Below are 13130 nucleotides of genomic sequence, written 5' to 3' on the forward strand. Positions count from 1 at the left end.
GGATCACCGGTCATATGTTAAGTGCAACCACTATCAATAACCCAATGACTTCCACCGGTCTTGTAGTTCACCTACACACAAGAGATTCAAGCTTTAGGGATCCAAGCTTGTTGAGGGCCCTTCACCTTCTCAACAAGTGACTTAGCCACCCAAATTTTCTTAGGCCTACTCTTGTTGGGGGGACCTAAGAACATGACTTTCATCTTTCCACTCGAATCTTTTCTAAGCATGTAGTGAGCATTGAAAGCAAAGGGTCTAGCATGCTTGGGCAAGGGTTGTGGTGGTGGAGTTTGACACTCATGAGCAAAGTGGCCTTCTTGTCCACACTCAAAACATCTCTTTGGCTTTGGCTTTGATTGTTGGTGTTGAGCTTGAGCCTTCTTCTTCTCTACACTTGCCATATATCCAATGCCACTTCTATCCATCTTCATGACGGTATTCATGAGTAGCTCACTTTGGAGATGCTTGCCTCTAGCAAACTTGCTCAATCCCATCTTGAGATGCTCTTTCTCCATCTTGAGCTTCTTATTCTCTTCCTTGAGAATATCATTGTTCTTCTCCTCCTTGAGTTTCTTGATTTTTTCTTTTAGCTTCTCATTCTCAAGGATCACCTCTTTGTCATGATCAAGATTTTCTAGCACAATGGTGTTGTGACTTTTCATCTCTTCAAGATCTTTCATGAGCTTCTCATTGTCACTCTTGAGCTTGACATACTCATCATAGTCATTGCACTCAACCACTTGCTTGCCCTTGCTACTAGATCCATGCTCAATGCTTTCATCAATTAAATCATCACATGAGGTAGCTATATCAATCTTAACAACATGGTTAGTAGCATCATGTGGCTCATTTGGTAAGAATTCTTGTGCAATAATAAGAGTATCATAATTGATCTTTAGAGTTGTATATTCATCTTTTAGCTTATTGTGACTAGTGATAAGCTCATTGTGCACCCACTCAAGTTTATCATTTTTATCTTTAAGCTCTTTCTTAGAAGATTTGAGCTCCTTGAGTTTGGATGATATAGAATCATTTGTTTCTTTGAGCTCATCATTGGCCTTTTATAATGTATCACACTTAGCTAAGAGTGAATCATTTTTAGCATCAAGTTTTTCATTTGTAGCTCTACTCTTTCTAATGATCTTAGTATATTTTCTTAGTATTTTGACAAGATCATCATATGTAGGTGAGTCATCATCATCGCTATCACTATCATCATCACTAGCATGTTCATCATCACTACTATCATCACTCTTAGTTACCTTGCGTTCACCTTTGGCCATAAGGCATAGGTGTGTAGAGGATGATGGCGATGGTGGCGGTGAAGATGCAAGATCAATTGCAATGGCGGCCACCTTTTCATCGTCACTATCATCATCGGATGATCCACTTGATGAATCAATGTCCGTGAGCCAATCACCGACAATGTAGGCCTTGCCACTCTTCTTCTTCTTGTAGAAGTCCCTCTTTTTGCCATCTCTCTTCTTGTATGGCTTGTTCTTTTTCTTTTCATCTTCATCGCTTGACTCATCTTTCTTGCCCTTATTCTTGAACTTGTCTTTCTTGGGCTTTGTGCATTGATGAGCTAGGTGGCCAAGTTCGCCATAATTGTAGTAATCCATCTCGGAGATTGGCTTTCTTCTTGAGCTAGTGAAGAACTTCTTCTTCTTGCCATCAAACTTGATGCCACTCTTATTTAGCCTTTTTAGCATCTTGGTGGTCTTCTTCACCATGAGGGCAAGGCTTTCTTCATCATCTTCATCACTTGAGCTCTCATACTCAAGTCTTGCTTTGCCCTTGTCTTGGCTAGCTTTGAATGCTAAGTCCTTCTCTTTCTTCTTTGTAGAGGATGAGCCATCTTGTGGTGTGATGTGCATGTATATCTCATGAGCATTGATCTTTCCCAAGATTTGTGTCGGTGTAGCGGCGGAAAGATCACCTTGATGTAGCACGGTCACAATGTGCCCATATTTATCAATGGGGAGTACACTCAAGATTTTTCTCACAACGTCGGATGGTGACATTTGAGTAAGTCCAAGCCCATTGACTTTCTCTACAAGAACATTTAATCGAGAATACATCTTATTAGCACTTTCTTTGGGAAACATCTCAAAAGAATTTAGCTTTTTAATCACAAGATGATAGCGTTCCTCACGCTCACTCTTGGTTCCCTCATGGAGCGCACAAACGTCCGACCATAGTGCATGGGCGTCTTTGTGGTTCCTTACACGATTGAACACATCTTTGTAAAGGCCTCTAAAGATGGTGTTGCGAGCCTTTGCATTCCATTTTTCATAATTCACTTCATCGCCTTGAAGTTGTGCGGCATTCCTAGGTGCTGGGAACCCTTGAGAGGTGGCTCTAAGAATTCCAACATCTAGAGCTTCTAAGTATGCCTCCATGCGGATTTTCCAATATGGAAAATCATCTCCCTCAAAGATAGAAGGAGGTCCATCCCCGTGAGACATCTTGCTCTAAGCGATTAAGCTTAAAAACATGAGCATGAGGCTCTGATACCAATTGAAAGGATCAAGATGCCCAAGAGGGGGGGTGAATTGGGCTAATTCTAAATTCTCTTGCAATAATCAAATCCTACGGATAGCCCAATTAACCCCTTGTGCCTAGAAAAGTGTTTATATCAAACTAAAGCACAACAACCTCGCAACCTATGTTCCGAACTTACTCTAGCAAGCAATTCTATGGATGTAAAACAAGTATGAATTGCTTAAAGTAAATACTCAAAGTAAGTGCTCAAAGTAAATAGAGAGAGGAAGGAACGCGGCGATGTTTTGCCGAGGTATCAGAGAGTCGCCACTCCCCACTAGTCCTCGTTGGAGCACCCGCGCAAGGGTGTAGCTCCCCCTTGATCCGCGCAAGGATCAAGTGCTCTTTACGGGTTGATTCTTCGACACTCCGTCGCGGCGAATCACCCAAAACCGCTCACAACTTGAGTTGGGTCACCCACAAGCTCCGCCGGGTGAACACCAAACTCCCAATCACCACCAAGCCGTCTAGGTGATGGCGATCACCAAGAGTAACAAGCATGAACTCTCACTTGACCACGCGAAGCCTAATGAGAAGATGGATGCACACTTTGCTACTCTTGATTTGCTAGTGAGGCTACTCTCTTGGATTCTCAGATCACAAACACCTCACTAGGACCTTGCTCTTCTTGGCACTCACAAACGTGTTTCTCAGCTGTTGGAATGAGCAAAAGTAACTCCACTCACGAGTGGAGCTTCTATTTATAAGGCAGCCTGAAAAACAAACCGTTATGAGCTTCTGCGGGATGACCGGACGCTCCGGTCAGTTCAACCCGCGAACCAGTATTAAAGAGTCGACCAGACGCTGGCAGGGTCCGGTCAGCACTGACCGGACGCGTCCGGTCGCATAAAACCCTTACTGGAACCTTACTGGACTCGACCGGACGCTGAACCCTCAGGGTCCGATCAGTACTGACCGGACGCGTCCGGTCACTCTTTCCCAAGTCTGGACCCTTACTAGAGTCGACCGGACGCTAGCCCTCAGCGTCCGGTCACACGACCTTCCAGCGTCCGGTCACACTAGACTTGTTCTTCACGGTCAAATAAACTGACCGGACCCTGCGGCCAGCGTCCAGTCGCACCGGAGCCAGCGTCCGGTCAGTGTTTGACCCTCCATTCACTTCCAACTTTCGAACATATGTGAATGAAGTTTTCTCCAAAGGATCTTAGGCATTCATAGGAGCTACCTAGAGCTAGTTTTAACAAGTGTGCACCACACCTAACTCACTAGACTCAACTAGGTCAAGCTACCCGTTCATACCCCCCTTAATAGTACGGCCAAAGGAAAAACAAAGTCCTAAACTACTCTAAGTGTCTCTCCAACTCCAATTGACACTTAGAACTAGTTATCCTTAACCTTGTCGTCCGTCCTTTGAAAACCGAAACGATTTCCATCGTAGGGGCATGACAACCTCGATTGCCCAATCGATCTCCATTACCATGACCTAACTTAATTGCCTCTGCAAAACACACGTTAGTCATAGTAATCTTGTATTGACATTAATCACCGAAATCCAACTAGGGGCCTAGATGCTTTCACGGGGTAAAATGAAACGGCACGCCAGGAGTCCCTTAAAACGTGCTGAGACAAAGGATAGATGAGTAATGGAGCCAAAAAAAATAGTGGTTTAACCTGGCTTCACCTTGCCTACGTGGAACCCGACCAGGATGAAAGCCTAGATTGTCTCCATCGAGGCTCGCAGGCTCGTAGGCTGTGGCCACCGGCGGAGGTGGAGAGGGGGGGCGCAAGCTATGGCGCTCAGCCGCCTGGGCACGCAGGCCAAGGCAAAGAGAGCGTGCATCTAGGAGAGGTGCTCGGCCATCGGGGCGTGCAGGCCAGGGCGGAGAGGGCGCCCAGGGAGAGGTGCTCGTCCTATTTTTAACATTTGTTAATCACAAGCTAATAAAAAGTTGAACTAATCCAAACAACGACTTAGTCAAGTCCATCATCAAACACTAACTCACATTTTCACAATACTCGCAACCATATTTAGTGAACCATTCAGATTGATATTGACATAGATGTATGGCATCAAATTAGTTAATCTATGGAGAGCAGATTTGATCATCGTATAAAAAAAGTAATAATTTGGGATTTGCGTTACCGCGTCAGCTCGTTAAGTTCCCTACGGAGCGGAGCGCCTCACTGAGCGCGGGGCGCCACGACGCCGCCGCCATCAGAATGCATGATGTGTCGACGTGCGGGGCAAGGGCAAGAGGCGGAGTTGGATCGTCGGATGGGAGGCGCTGTCAGGCTGAGAATGAAAGAATTCGATCGGTGCAAAGGAGGCCAAATGGGAAGTCTGGGCTGTTGCCTGTACAGGCCAGCTAGAATCACGTCCGCGAAGTGGAATTTCCTTGCTGCTTCTGCGGCGTGCTGGGCTGTTGGGCCGCTAGGGTCAGGAAATTTTTTTGCTGGGGTCGACAATGGCCAAAATTTGTAGACTATTAGAGGCAGCCGCAAAGCCGTCGGGGTCAGCCGACCCCTTCGACATAACGTAGCTTCGCCACTGGCTTTGTATGACAGTACTTTCACCAATACAAATGTATTGATCCATGAAATCAGCTGGTACTCCATAACTAATAAAAAAAAAGCTACAGTAATATTTTGCAAAGATGATAACCCGGGTCATCCAACTCTATCTCTTTTTTGCTCGAAGTAATTATCATGTTGCTCTATAGCTTGCACTATGCGAAGGTATAGTGTACGAGACATCCTAAACCTGAGGGACAAATCCAAACTAAGCAAACATGTACATAGGAATATGGATAAAGAAAGTAGACAAAAATTTACAGGCTATTAACAAACCTGCGCCGGAAGCAAGGTGGCCCGTAGGTTGGATTTTCGGAGAAATAGTCATTGTACAACCTCCGATGCCCACTTTATCTGTCCCAATGAATGTATTGACGCCCAGGTACAGAACCACCGCATCGTGGAGCATGGAGAGCTTGATATTGAGTGTGTGCTTGGTGTAATGCAGTAAGGGTGTCCTCAAGATCATCATCACCGTCATCAGACGAGGAAGATGAATCTAGTCGAGAGAGACGACTCATTTTCAGTGGAGAAGAAGCAACATAATGTCGGAATTGGTTTAGGAAATGGAATGGCCATACATATATATATAGATCGAAAACATATAACCGTTGGAGATAGACCGCTTGAAATATAGCCGTTGGAAGGGCGACCGTTTGATTTGTAGCCGTTGGAAGAGTGACGGTTCAAATATATAGCCATTCGCTGACAAACCAAAAAATAATAGTTGCAAACTATCTGAAAAATAATTTCTCCAATATTTAGCCATACAAAAATATTGTTAATAAATATCCATTCCAATAATACCAATTTGAAATAACACGGTTTAGCTCTAAAATGCTGGAATTGGTAGTTAGAAGTTATGTATAAAATATATGTGAGAGAAATATAGGGAGGCTGAAATGAGGGTTCAGTTGGAGTGCAGAGATAAATGAGGGATGGAATCTGGACGAGGGACTCCTATTTCTGGGTGTAGGGGGTCAAATTTTGAGGGATTGGTTGGAGTTGCCCTAAAGGGCAGGAACGTGTAACATCTTACGCCTATGTGTACGACTTTAACGGGTCCACCATTATATTGATTGTGCACCGTTAGATCTAAAGACAAAATAAATCCTATGGTCATAATATGAGGTGGGTAAAAAAAATAGGTGAAAAGCTATTCTCAATTCCTTCGCTTTTTATAGTATAGATAAGAAGAACAACAAGTTTACAACGTAACGCATGGTTTTAGTAAACCTAGTGTTACCGAGAAGTGCATAATCATTGCATGACTAGTCTCACGAGGATCAACCAGAGTTCACAATTAAAGCTTGGTTTGGATGTAGATATTAGAGACCATGGAATTGAATTGACACCAACACCAAATCAGACTTATATTGGAAATGGATATCAATATCAAAGTGGTTGTTTGGAAGTAGATAGAATTGCTAGCTGAAATCAAATGCAGTGCCAAATACAAATTCATGTTTGAATGTGCATACCATGAAATTGGGAATTGACACATCTTCTTCCCCGGTCACCCACCACCTAGGCCCTATCGGTGGCAGCAAGAGGTGCAGAGGGGCGCTGCAAGAACATGCGCTGGAGGTCACCATCGTTCCGGCGCTGCAGGAACAGACGCTGGAGGTCGTCGTCGTCCAGCGGTGGTCACCCCGACTTCCGGCTAGATTGGGATGGCGTCCTCATCATCGGGGAGTGGGCAGAGGCGATGGAGGGCATGGAGCCGCCCCTTGCCTGAGCGGGAGAGGACAGACGCCTCCGGCAAGGGGGCGGAATGAGCTGGCACACGAGGGGGCGGGAGGCCTCTAGCGAGGTGGGCGGTGTCGACAAAAGATGCTCGGCAGTCCACCGAGGGGTATCCCACGATGGTAGATTTGTCAGTGGGGATGCACGTAATCAGGAACCGGATGGTGACACAAGGCGCAGAGACAGCGATTTAGACAGGTTCGGGCCGTCTAATCGACGTAATACCCTACGTCCTGTGTCTTTGGTGTATTGTATTGAATACATGATGCCGAGTAGAGGACCCCTGCCTCTCCTTATATACTCTGGAGGGGCAGGGTTACAAGTAAAGTATCCTATTTGGTACTATACAGTGTCTTGCGATGCACGCCGAGCAGCGCCGTGCATGCCTTGATCTTGTGGGCCGGGCCACCTCCGATGGTGCGGCCCATGTCTTGGGGGTCATACCCCCACAGTTAGTCCCCGAGCCTGACAGTAGGTGACACAGTCACGTGGTGCCAGGGTCATAAAGTAGAAGACCAGCCGAGCAGGCAGCCAGTCCCCGGGCGTAGCCTCGAGATGAGAACAAGCACATTCACCGCAAGGTGAAGTGTGCCCACTTAGTCCCCGAGCCTACTGGAAGTTGAAGAATGAATCTTGTAGCAGGGTCAAAGAAAAAGAAGTCTGAAAGCTTGCCGACGTCGTCCGACATGTGCGTATCAAGACCCCAGACGTGCTGCCCAAGATCAGCACCCTGATCCGAACAGCATGGAGCAACTTGATAGCACACCGACGAGACGTAACAAGATCCAAGCACCGAGGAGTCCCCGGTGTAGCCGGCGATGTTCGACCAACCATGGAGTTCCCGGCGTAACTGGCGATGACCGAGAACTGAGGAGTGAGGAGTCCCTAGTGTTGGCGGCGATGACCGAGCACCGAGGAGCGAGGAGCGAGGAGTCCCCGGCGTCGGCGGCGATGACCGAGCACCGAGGAGCGAGGAGCGAGGAGTGCCCGGCGTAGACCGAGCACCGAGGAGTGAGGAGTCCCCGACGTCGCTGGCGATGACCGAGCACCGAGGAGCGAGGAGTCCCCGGCGTCGGCGGCGATGACCGAGCACCGAGGAGCGAGGAGCGAGGAGTCCCCGGCGTAGACCGAGCACCGAGGAGTGAGGAGTCCCCGGTGTCGCTGGCGATGACCGAGCACCGAGGAGCGAGGAGTCTCCGGTGTCGGCGGCGATGACCGAGCACCGAGGAGCGAGGAGTCCCCGGCGTAGGCGGCGATGACCAAGCACCGAGGAGCGAGAAGTCCCCGGCGCAGGCGGCGATGTCCGAGCACCGAGGAGTCCCCGGTGTCGCTGGCGATGACCGAGCACCGAGGAGTACCCGGCGAGGTCCGAGCACCGAGGAGTCCCCGGCGTAGGCGGCGATGTCCGAGCACCGAGGAGTCCTCGGTGTAGGCGGCGATGTCCGAGCACCGAGGAGCGAGGAGTCCCCGGCGTCGCTGGCGATGACCGAGCACCGAGGAACGAGGAGTCCCCGGTATAGGCGGCGAGGTCCAAGCACCGAGGAGTCCCCGGCGTAGGCGGCGATGTCCAAGCACCGATGAGTACTCGGGGTAGGCGGTGAGGTCCGAGCACCGAGGAGTCCCCGGCATAGGCGGCGAGGTCCGAGCACCGATGTAACTGACGACGTCCGTGCGGTGAAGTGTGCCCACTTAGTCCTCGAGCACGAAGATTCCGAGGGCCGAGGAGTAACCGACGTAACTAGCGATGAAGCACGAGCGACGAACATTCTGGTCGATTGGTCGGCGGCGAAGTGAACATTGAGTAGAAGCGACCTGCGACCAGTCCGATCAACTGGTAGTACATGATGTACAAATAAAGAAACTTCGGAGAAAAATCAGCAATGGTGATGAAACGGCGTATGCAGTTCGGCGATCAGTTGGCGTGAAAATATATTTATGTTTAATATAAACTGCCCGACCAGTTAGTGTGTAGCTGAGTCTCCAGCCCTAGCTAGCACATAGTCCATAACGTCGAGCGCGGAGCCCGTGCACGTGTAGGAGAAACAAGGAGCCGCTGTCGACCACCCATAACGCAGAGGGCAGACGCTCGTGCACGTGTAGGGAGGAGCCGGAGACAGGGCCGTCTCTGGAGGCGTCCGAGCATCAACATGACTATTCGAGGGTTCGAAAAATCGTTTGGAGAGCAAATATGAAGAAAACAGCTCGGAGAAACATTATGACGATATACGGAGATTGGAGAATATTTAGAAGAATATTAAAGCGTGACTTAGCTTTAGACGGAATGTCTGGTCAGTGGCGTATGGCATTATCTAGTCGGCGTTGACGACGAGCACCTGGCGGGTGGTGAGTTGTTGCTAAAGACGACCTCGGAGATGGTTCCAAGATCGGATCTGCTGTCGCGAATTTGCGATAAGTTGCACCAAGACGTCGTGTCGCCATGGAAGCTGTAGATAATCATGAAAGCAGATGTAGAAGCGTACATGCAATAGAATGCTTAATCTAAAAATAGAAAAACGACTTAGCTTGTTAAGCAGCTCGCGCGTATGGGCTTACATCCTTCGTATATGCATATGTTGTATATGTGCATACGCCCGTACATGCAAGTTAGCCTTGCATGTTGCTGTAGATCACGGGCCTGGCCAGCAAACGTATCCGTGTCGATCTCTTGGAATCGGATCCCGAAGCCATGCATGTTTGCTTGCCGTGCAGATGCGTACATATTGGAGCCCTGCGTGCCCGTCGTGAGCCCGATGGGATCTCGACGAAGCGCCGCCATGTAGTTCAGCCGAGGAGAGGATCAGATGGACGTCGGTATGCAACGGAGGTCGTTGAGTTGTAGCCGTAGTAGATTGATTCCGTCGCCGAGTTGTCGCCGTACGGTGGAATCGAGGTCTGCCATCTAGTTCACCATGGATCAGCGCACACAACCCCTACCTGGCACGCCAACTGTCGACAAAAGATGCTCGGCAGTCCACCGAGGGGTATCCCACGATGGTAGATTTGTCGGTGGGGATGCGCGTAATCAGGAACCGGATGGTGACACAAGGCGTAGAGACAGCGATTTAGACAGGTTTGGGCCGTCTGATCGACGTAATACCCTACGTCCTGTGTCTTTGGTGTATTGTATTGAATACATGATGTCGAGTAGAGGACCCCTGCCTCTCCTTATATACTTTGGAGGGGCAGGGTTACAAGTAAAGTATCCTATTTGGTACTATACAGTGTCTTGCGATGCACGCCGAGCAGCGTCGTGCACGCCTTGATCTTGTGGGCCGGGCCACCTCTGATGGTGCGGCCCATGTCTTGGGGGCCATACCCCCACAGGCGGGGACGGAGGTGCTGGCGCACGAGGAGGGTGGAGGTGCTCCGGCAAGGTTGGCAGAGAGTCGCGCGAGGATATCTCGAGGCCGCGGGGGGCGGGGGAGGTGCGTGAAGGCCTGATGCGATTCTAGCCAATACAGAGGGTCTTGGCTCGGTATGGTCTTTGGGCTGCGCTAGGTGAAGTGAATGCCCGGAGGAAACGAGCCCAGATTCCATACTACAGTACCATGACCATTCAAACACGTGGAATTCGGGCCTACCATTTCCAATTCCAAATCCTGGGCCTCAATATAGACATCTAAACATGGTATAAACGATTACACACAAACAATTCACTGCTTGAGACTCCTCGCTGAGACCCCTCTTCTTGAGAAGCACCTTCCTTGCCTGAAGCTCCGGCTTGCCTAGCAGGCGACCTCACTTCGCGGCAAGCCTACCGCTACATCTAGGAATAAGCTCTCCCCACCGAGACCCCACTTCTTGAGAAGCACCTTGTCTAAGGCGCTCTGTCTTGCCTAGGTGTTGACCCGACTTCACGGCAAGCCTAGCGCTACTTTTGGGGTAATAATAAGCTCTGAATCTTCAACACACACAGTCTAAGACGTGGGGTAACCCGTAGCCCACTGTTAGTAGGAGGTGACAAATAATTTGCCACTTTGTTAGACAGGTGAACCGTGAACGTGAGGACGAGGGAGGTTAGGCGGGACATGCTAGTAGTGGCAAGAAGTTAAATGCCCCGTCAATCGAATTGTTCATTGGGATTGCTACAGTGATAAATTTCTTGTTCATTGGGATTGCTACGTCATAAATTTCTAATATGTTCCAAATCTGTCTTCCGCTGCACACGGATATATACAATAGAATATATCTCCTACCAGAACATTTTCTCCTAAGCACGTAGGAGAGAATCACAACCCAACGGCCTGCATTCAATTCCAACTAGCAGTGATACGTATCTATCACTTTCAGTGGTTTTAAAATTCGATAGTAATAGGTTTTTTTCTTATGAACGGACAGTGATTATTCCATCACTCAGGACTGCCATCACTGTTGGTTTTAATAAATTGTTCGGGAGTGATAGTGATGGGCCAATAGGGATTAAGGTTTCTGCATATTTTTTATTAAGAAGAAAAGACATGCATACACAGAACACAAACACCAGCGTAAGAGGAGCAAACGTGAGCTGGACCAAACTGGGTGTGAAGAAAAAGAAAATTCCTTTTCATAAAACAAAATTTATTAGGTTAGGGGAGCCGGGCTGTGGCAAACTGGCAATGTAGGTTCTGAAAAACGCTTGAGGCATGAAGGCATTGAATTTTCAGTGCTGTGCGCACGCGCGCATGCGGAGCAGACTGCACGTTCAGTGGGTGAGCAGCAGGGAGCAGAGCAAACAAGAGCACGGGCAAGGAGAATGGAAGGGCACACGCAGAGGCTGTGATCTCTGGAGGCAGAGGAACATGAGCAGATGCAGACAGCTTCACCAGACTGACAATACATGCAGATGCAGAGGATGAAGAGTTCTGAAAAACGCCTGTGGCGTGAAGGAATTCAATTCAGTCCGAGAATGCATGTGAATTGAGTGTGCTGCATCACGCTCTTGGCATGCCATTTCCATCGCCGGCTTGCGCAGCTCCTGCTCCAAAACCCACAGGCCACAACTACGGGACAGACAGGACACGACAGGAGCTGGCTGGTTGAAGTTTTAGTACAGCAGTACTCGACTAGAAACAAGAGCAGGCACAATGCATACATGTATATATAGTCTTCTACACATCTTTTTTTTCCTTTGCAAAAAAAAGAGTGAACTTTATTGAGTTTTTGTTTTCAAAAGGACAAAAAGTTTAGCCCATAATAAAAGTACAAGATCAATCAGCTCAACTCTGGCTTCAGAGATACTCTCCAATCCCATTATAAGACGTTTTGACCTTTTTTAGGTTTTTCATATGCACTTGGATACAGGGGCAAACCTCGTGGAGGCCAAACTGGGCCGTTTAGTTCTGATGCCTAGTCTATGTTTGCATCATGCTTGTAGGGACATCGGCATTACACCATGCAAAAACTATTTTTTACCAAGCGACATATTATCTTTTGCCTCTTCAAATTAACCTACAGTTCTATTCTTATTCTCTGTTACCTCTAGTTGCTTCTATTAATAGATGCTCTTTGTGAAGCTTTAATTAGTGATCACTTTACACCTGAGTTAGTACAACACTAAATCCCCCCCCCCCCCGGATTTTACCTAATCCTTCGCCACTGCTTACATATACACTGTGTCAATGGCGAAGCTAGAACAAATTAAAGGTGTTGTGTTTCTCTTATAGGTGTGAAAATATAAGCAGCAACCATAGTGAAACTTTGATTCTAGCGGTGCTCTTTCAAATTTTTATGGCTGCATCCGCACCACAAGCTACAACGTAGCACTGTGTCTATATAGTAAAAGCAATTTATGTATAAAAAAAAACCAAGATGTCTTATAGCCAGGGTCGTACACGACCTAGATACACAGTGAAGGGAGGTCCCAATGTCAAGGTCGACCAGCAGTCGACAAAGCCAGTTCGATGCTTGTTCTTCCCTCGAAAAAACCTACCAACGCCTCCCGAAAAGACCTATCAGGAAGATGCACAGAGATGGAGTCCTAAGATTGGCAAGAACACCAAGAACATGGGCAAATCTCATCGAGAGAAGTACTGAACAGCAAGGAATTGTTAAAGATAGAGGTTAGAGGTAAAAAGTTAAGGTATTCAACCGGCCATTGTGGGATTGTCCTTCGACCTCATGATCCTCGATCATTTTGACCAGAGGAAGGTAATAGTAAAATTCATTCTTCAATATGAGGAAGTTGGTTTTGAAACCGACTAAGTTAATTTTTGCTAGATAATTATCTCAAAGTTGCATTTTCTTTATTTGGATTTTAATTGGACGTTCTCTCTCTCTCTCTCTCTCTATATATATATATATATATATATATATATATATATATGTGTGTG

Source organism: Miscanthus floridulus, chromosome 8, assembly GCF_019320115.1.
Source record: "Miscanthus floridulus cultivar M001 chromosome 8, ASM1932011v1, whole genome shotgun sequence".
In the NCBI taxonomy this organism is placed as follows: Eukaryota; Viridiplantae; Streptophyta; class Magnoliopsida; order Poales; family Poaceae; genus Miscanthus; species Miscanthus floridulus.